Below are 6,314 nucleotides of genomic sequence, written 5' to 3' on the forward strand. Positions count from 1 at the left end.
CATAAGTCTGTTGTTACTGCCTCTTCTACTGGGGAAAGATGTGAATATCCTCTATGCTCAGCACGGTCCAAGGATGTAAAGGCCAATGCACCTGAGACATAAGATTTTGAAGAGTACAGCTAGCACCATGTCTTGACCAACTGGTCAGGCAGCTTGGCAAAGAACAGACCCACAATGCATGATTATGCAGGCTCAGCGAGAAACGTTTGTCCTGTTGGGCGCATCAGGGATGGGCTATTCGTGCACATCAGGTATGGTCCATTTGTGCTGAAGCCTCTCGACTGCCAGTTGAGAACCTCATTCAACTCAGTTTCAGAAGCAGATATAGGACTGTTTTTCACCACTTGAGGGAAAATACAGACACCCACTCTGTATCCCGCCCTGGTCCCTCTGGAGACAGAAATAGTGAAGCAGGAGGAAGAGAGATCGGCTTCCACTTTCTCAACGAAAACAAGCAGCAAGCACACCATCCTGAGCTTCATGCTGTCATAATGAACACAATCAGATCATCCGAGCACTGCTTCAGCGTGAGCTCGGCCCAAGCAACAGCATAAACAAATCTGTAAAACATTGGCCGTCTTTAAAAAGATGTGTTTCGGCAAGCGTACTCTTTAGTTTGCTTCAAATTTGCTCTTTTGTGAAATGATAGGCTCCAAGTTATGTGCTCACAATGTAGTTAGCATAGGTGGAGCACCAAGCTTAGCCAGCCAATTATATTGGCGTGATGCTAAAGGGTTTCAAGGTCATCACCCCCTAAAGGGTGCTTCTATAGCATCAGCTTCTGACGCAGCATCAAAGTTACTTTCTTAAAAGGAAATACAAGGCTGACACTCATATTTGGGCAAAATAATTACATCAGACGCACGAGACTGGCTCGGTAAGATTTTCCAAGAATTCCTACAGAGTAGTGCCAGAAAGGCACAGAATAATTAATAATTGATGAGATGCACAGTGTATTGTATAGCTATATGCAACTTATCTACAGTTTAGCTGATGTGTTAAGCAAAAGTAAAAATTCAGTCTTAAATAATAATTTCTGCGACTTATGCATATAATTATAACGAGGAAGGAATTAAATAGTATTAATAAATAGTGGACGTTTAGTAACTTATGTAGTGTTTATGACAGGCTTTTTTTTGTGTGTGTGTGTATATCGCCACCTATTGGGAAGGGGGATAATTTATAATAAAAAATAAAAAGGACTTAAATTTCAGACTTTACAAAACAAGAAGTTACCAAATGTAACAACAAAATCAACAATAATTTTTTTTTTTTTTCAATAAACTTGAAAACTGAAACCATGTAAGCTGATTATTCAAGCCTGGTGCATGTTGGAAACACCAGCTTCGAAAAGTTAAGTAAAATTTACTTATTTTATTTCCCAGTAAAATTAACACAAATTAGCAAATAAATAAGAGAAGGTTTGCTACTTTAAGACTGACAAATGATGATGCATTGTAAAAATAACAAACAATGAAATAAAATGTACTTAAAAGCTAGAGCATAATTTTTTACACAGCCTATTTGAATTGAGGACAATGTAGAATTGACTTAATATTCCCAAGTTCCTGCTTAAGCTAACTTATTCACTGTAGATAGTATTTAATATTTTCTGCTATATTCACTTTGCCCAAAAGCCTTTTTTTTCAGTGTAGGAGGGCAAAGGGGCACTGTAGTCACCCGTCTGCATGTTCTTGTTCATTAGAAAGTGCTGGAAGATTCTCTTGCCAAATAATCGTTCAGGTGAGCTTGTTGTAACACCACTTCCTGTACAGGCTGCACCTTTTCCATCAAAATGTAATTCAAGAAACAAGAGAGATGGATCTAAGTGCAGAGTTATTATTGAAACTCTAGAAACTCACAAAGATGGACAGTCCTAACTTAGGTTGACCAGATTCCTGCTTGTGGAAAACGGGACAGCCCCCTCCTAGCAAAAATCGTATTGTTACCTAAGCGCAGATCAAGGTGAAGAGGAGGGTATATCCGCATCTGTAACTTTTGTCACCATTTGCGCTTGTCTTTCAAGAGTTTATCATAAAATGCAGAGCAGTCCAGTCCAAAATTAAGATGTATGAAAAGCATTGCCTTCATGACTGTTACACTGAGTCAAGATTTATCCGGTGTCCATGCTGCATTCATTAATGAGAACACATGCTCCATAGATGCAAATGTCCCAGGCAGGCATAAAACAAACTCCACGACCTTGGCTAAGACCCCGAAGTTGATGGTCTTGCTCTCCAGCTCAAGAAAAACACGGCCATCTTGTTCATGTTCCTCTCAGTGATGTGACGAGTGACAATGTTTTTCACGCAAGCCCACTCATCAAAGAGCGTGGTTTCGTCAATCAAACTGAGAGCGGGGATCCTGTAGTAGAAGTGTTCGAGGCTGCTCTGAATGTCCTTTCACTCTGGGATGTCTCTCAGTAGGGCCCACTCAAGTTTTTCTGTGTTCTCCGATGAGCAGTTTCAATTTTGGAGGTAATCCTCCGATGCTTAATTAAAGTTTCTCACTGCACAAAAGAAATCATCCGCTTGCATGTCACCAGCTTCAAGCAGGGCATCCAACTGCTTTTTAATGTCGGAGGGTATGAATGATTCCTTCAGCCTGGCCTGCAAGACTTTTCTCAGGTCATGAATGTGCAAAGCTATGGCCGTGCACAACACAATGAAGTCCTTCACTTGCGTGCACCTTGTCAGATTCTGAACTTTGCTTCACAAAAAAACACAAAAAAAAAAACAAATCGTTAAGAATTGGTGTGGCACACTTACTTTTAGCAGCATCCACATGCTTTTTTTGTATGAACATGGGTGATGGAAAAGCGAGCTCCACAAATATCACACCTCACTTTACTAGGCTTTGTCAGTGACTCCTTTTTTAGAAATTTAAACCCGTTTTGAAGATCCTCATTAAATGTACATGCACGATTCCTTGACATTTTTCCAGCCACAATTTCATTTGTGTGTTCTTTCAAACTGACTCTTCAATCAGTTCACTAACTGGACCTCTATTGATAGGGGATTGTGATTGGATAGTTTAATCCAATCATGTACTTCAAATAACATGGTTTGATTTTATTGGTTTTACAAGCTGTATCTTTGGCTACCTTTGATTAGAATACTCACGTGACTGAGAAAGCCGCATAGGTGATAGAGAAATTTTAGGAGAGGGGAAATACAGGACAAAACACAATTTTTTCAGAACAAATCGGGACACTAGAAAAAGTGCTTAAATACGAGACTGTCCTGAGAAAAACAGGATGTCTGGCCACCCTATCCTAAATCCATAATGCAAAAGCAGTAAATCTGTGGCTGGAGCAGGTAATATCTGTAATACAGAGATATGAGAGACTTTGCACAGAGTTCAGGTAAAGCTAAATAAATGTGATTAGAAGCTGAATAACTTAATTATCCAGAGGTGATGCGCATCAAGTTCCATGTCAGTACACAGGAGATGGCAATCTCTGGTGGTGGTTTGAGGGTACTGTCAACGCAGTCTCACATCGAAATCGTAAGAGTACGTACGGGTTAACCAGTTGGCTAAATCATATGATAGCATGCGAGTTGGCTCATATGAGTACAAACGACTTTCTATTGTCGTCACCCAACTCTCATACAGAAGGCATCACGATATTTAGTCGCAGTTCACCTGTGCTGCTTCTCTGTGAGTAATCTGTCCCACATCCTAATGTTCAATTTAAAAAAAAATATTCTGTGTTCTTTATAAATCAAATTGACACCTTCACATTCCTGCACTGTGGCCAACAAGCCTGTGCAATCCCCTGTGGCCGATGATGACACATCCATCTCTCCAGTGGCTGCCGCTTAGTCAGTCCTTACCTCAGTGGCCATCAACGATCTTGCCCTCACCCTGGCTGTGTTGACCTGCTCTCATGTCTTTGCCCCAGTCTCTTTGGTCCACCCTGTTCTCTGGGTCCACCGCCCTGGTCACTTTGTCCACCCTGGTCTCGGGTTTCTCGCCTGGACCGCCCTGGTCTCTGGGTTCTCCTCCAGCTCTGTCCTGTTCTCCTGGTACGCCCTGGTCTCATGGTCTCTGGGTCCTCCACCAGCTTTGCCCTGGCCGCCTTTGGCCTCCAGTTTTACATTTTCAGTCTAAGATGGGGAAAATTATGTTGATGATGTGGCAAAAGAGGGTACATGCAATTCACACTCCAAGTTTAAACTAACGACTATGCCACTCGGGGACTTCCACCCTGGGAATTCTCAAGTGAAGACCAATAATAAGGCCACACAAGTCGGTTCCATTAACAGGACATGAGATGCGGGTGTACAAAAGAATGGTTTCTTTATTAAATACACAGAATCTAAAGCATTTATTGCCATATTCAAGGGGCACAACACACAATAGGTAAATGGTAAAAAGTGATGCAGCACTGATACAATAAATTACTGAGATTAAAATGTCCAGGTGTCACAACATCTTCAGTATCATGCGTTGACAAGGAAAAACAAGACAAAAAAAAACAAAAAAAAAAACAAATACAAGACTGAGGCTTACCAGCAGGGAGTAGACTGAATAATCAGCAACCAAAAATTAAGACAAAAAAAAAATCCCCCTCACACATGTGCACGCACGCCAAATCAATGGTGATTCAAAACACAGCACAAAAAAGGAAAATGAAACACTACCACCAGAAGTCCAACCCCCTGCTCTTTGGGCCTCAGCTCCTGTAACAAATCAAAACACAGAAACAAAAATGAATAAAGAAGTTCCCCACACAATTAACAAAGAAAATAAGCCCTAATAAAGAAAACTATTATAAAACAAAAATAAACATATGAAATGCAATATACCTCAATGAGCATTACAAGCATACATAACAAACATACACATAATTTAACGATGGTGCCCAAAGAAATGGACACCACACACGCAAAACAAAAGAAATGAAAGAAAAATTATAAATAATGATAATAGGCTAATCAATACAAAATAGGAAAAAGATCAGAAACACAGACGGTGAGCGCCAGCTCCATTTGCTGCAGAGAAGTGTTCTAAATTAAACCAAGTAAACAGAACAGCGCAAAATGAAACAAGGCAGAGTGAAACAAAACAGCAGCGTCCTGAAGACAGCGAGTTCCCTGTAACCCCGGCAACGGGAGCCTCTTTGACAGAGAATGTACTCAGTTCACCTAGAACAAACATATTTACAATTATAATAAATATTCATACCGAACAAACAATCGTACGAGAAGGGCTACATACCATGGAGTGCGAGGAAGCCTCAAACACAGATCAATACAGAGCAAGTCGGAAATACACACTGTAGATGGAAAGCAAACATACCATTTGTCATATGTAAACCTTCCCCGGGAAGGGGAAAATTGAGCACATTAATGTGGAATCAAACGATCTTCCTACCTGTGGATGGGCAACGATCAAACCTGCCAATGGCCGGAAAACAAAGGCTTCCCAAACTCCACTACAAATAAGCAGGCTAGCATTAGTCAACATGCACCAAACACAAGCATTCATTAGCCACGTTGCTGATAGCCTTACCTCTCTGACAATGACGTGTAACACCGGAAAAGGGGTGGTTACCCAATGACACAATTCCTGGTGGAAGAACGCAATCTATATATATTCTCTTTCCCCAATGCTAATAAGCCATTGGAAGATCAGACAATGCTGCCCGACTGATTAATCATCGGAAAGGGGAGGTGGAGTTACCACCTACGCTGCCACATTCTACCCACTACTTTTCTATCGTAGCCCCGACGATAACTCGAAACAGCTCCACCCCCCTAAGTTAGTCCCAAGGCCTAAAGATGACAGAAACAGAGCTGGATGTTAGCTCAGAAGAGGACACAGCTGCTGTCCCAATCCCCCCCCCCCACACACACACACACACTGCCCGTGGAAGATGGTAGACATTAGAGTGTTGGCCACGGCGACACTTTTGCTCGCCGTGAGCGCTGTACTGCTCCCGCACCCACCAGGGGTCCAACCGGCGGTGCAGAAAAAGGTACAGATTCTAATACCCCGGTTGCAATCTCAGGGGACACCAGAAAACTCTGGGGGTCATCACATACTCGCTCAGGAAGGACTGGAGAGGTTTCTGGCACTTAAACCAACAAATCACCCTCCTCCAACTCCTCAATCTCCTCGGAGGGGACCTGTTCAACTACAGGGTTTTCAACAAGGGGGAATGAAAGAGAGTCCTTCTGGATTTGGGGCTTTAACAATGACCTATGGACCTGCCTTCTCTTACCCAGATTTTCTACAGGTGTGGTGGTATACACAGAGCCCCCCTCCCTGGGTGCCCTGACAACCTGATACACCACTGAGCTCCACAG

This window comes from Myxocyprinus asiaticus, chromosome 7 (genome assembly GCF_019703515.2).
Source record: "Myxocyprinus asiaticus isolate MX2 ecotype Aquarium Trade chromosome 7, UBuf_Myxa_2, whole genome shotgun sequence".
Lineage (NCBI taxonomy): Eukaryota > Metazoa > Chordata > Actinopteri > Cypriniformes > Catostomidae > Myxocyprinus > Myxocyprinus asiaticus.